This window comes from Callospermophilus lateralis, unplaced genomic scaffold (assembly GCF_048772815.1).
Source record: "Callospermophilus lateralis isolate mCalLat2 unplaced genomic scaffold, mCalLat2.hap1 Scaffold_194, whole genome shotgun sequence".
NCBI lineage: Eukaryota > Metazoa > Chordata > Mammalia > Rodentia > Sciuridae > Callospermophilus > Callospermophilus lateralis.
The window spans coordinates 1,434,272-1,436,077 of record NW_027512953.1 but is presented as its reverse complement, the minus strand read 5'-3'; positions in this window follow the sequence as shown (position 1 = coordinate 1,436,077).

Genomic DNA, 1,806 nt, shown 5'->3' with positions numbered 1-1,806 from the left:
GATACATGTAGCTTCTTATCACTGTGTAGTTACATTCATAAAATTGAAATAAATGCAATTGGTAACACTCAGTTCTACTTTTTAAAATCTCCATTTCTCCCAGGTGCATCATGCACTAAATTATTTTAGAAAGGCTTTGTTTATATTCCTCCCAATTTTATCATCTGCCTTATCTCCCTCTCACATACCACAGAGCATCAGCACTGATACCAACTGCAAAATTTTCCAATGTCTTGACCAACCTGAGTTGGGGTTAAAGTAATAACCACTGATGTATTTCTGTAACTATGATAATACTCTCTATCCCAGATGTTCTCTTACCTTCACAGTTAATTTGTACCTGAAAAGCTTTATAATCAGTGCTGGGGTTGTGACTCAGTGGTAGAGCGCCCTCATCATACATGTGCGGCCCTAGGTTAGATCCTCAGCACCACATAAAAATAAATAAATAAAATAAAGGTATTGCATCTGACTACAACTAAAAAATAAATATAAAAAAACAATCAAAAATCCCATAGGAAGATTCATTTCCAAGAAAACCCAGCCTTAATTTAATGCACAAACCAGCAGTCCTGGCATATTTCCAACATTTGAGGGAAAGACCACAATTTGCTATTAACATTTTTCTTCTGTTGGTTAATAAAGTACCATAGTCCTCTGTAGAATTATTCCTCCCAGGGTTAAAGTACCAGTTAGTTAAGAAAAAACAAAAACTAATGTTTGCTGGTTTTGGGAAAGGAGAGATGCTATGGTTGCGGAAGGACGTGGCCCCCCATGACCTGCACTGTATTCACATAGCTACCTTGAAGGACTTGAACTAATGAATGCAGACATGATCACCTAACTGAAAACAAACAATCAAAATGAGAACTCTTGTTAATACAAAAGGTCAATGAAAATGTAGTTCAATACACGTTTCAGACTTCCTAATTTATTGAACTCAGGTAGGACCACAAAGTTCTGATTCTTTATTTAAAACATAGCTATAAAGTGCACAATGTTTCCCCAAATGCAGTGCATTCATCAGTGTATCATGATATCACACCAGCTTTATCTCTGATTCTAAAATTCCAATATCCCAGGTGTAATTATTCTTCACTTCTTCAAATCTGAATCCACTCATTTGGCTAATAGGGTGAAAATTTACTCCCTGCTCATATCAATGATGATTGTTTTCATCAAAGATACAATGAGACATTCATAAGGTATTCATCAGGATCAAAATCTAAGAGGGTGGTTACAAAATACATTTCTTCCTTCATTTATTTTATTTTGGAGTATTATAATTATATATACTAGAAAGAATATTAATGCCTTATTTGTACGTGAATGTAACATAATTTTGTCATTTTCATTTCTTATTCTTTCAATTTTTCTCCTTTCCTCCCTGCACTTGATCCCTTACTTTACTTATTCCCCTTCTATTTTAATTATTATTATTTTAATTATTGTGTTAATAATTCTATATATTCATTGTAGAATATTTGTATATGCATGTAGCATAATTTGGTAATTTTTTACCTCAATACTTCTGCTCCTTCCCACCTCTAGATCCCTTTCCTCTACTCTCTTAATTTCCCTTCTATTTTCATAAAATTCTTTTTATTCTTTTTTTCTTATATACATTCTGTCTTCCACATATGAGAAAAAAAAATTGACCAATGACTTTATGAGACTGCCTTTTTTCACTTAACATGATATTCTCGAGTTTTCTCCATTTATCAGCAAATAACATAATTTCATTTTTCTTTATGGCTGAGTAAAACTCCAGTGCTCACATAAACCACATGTTTTTTTTCATATAAA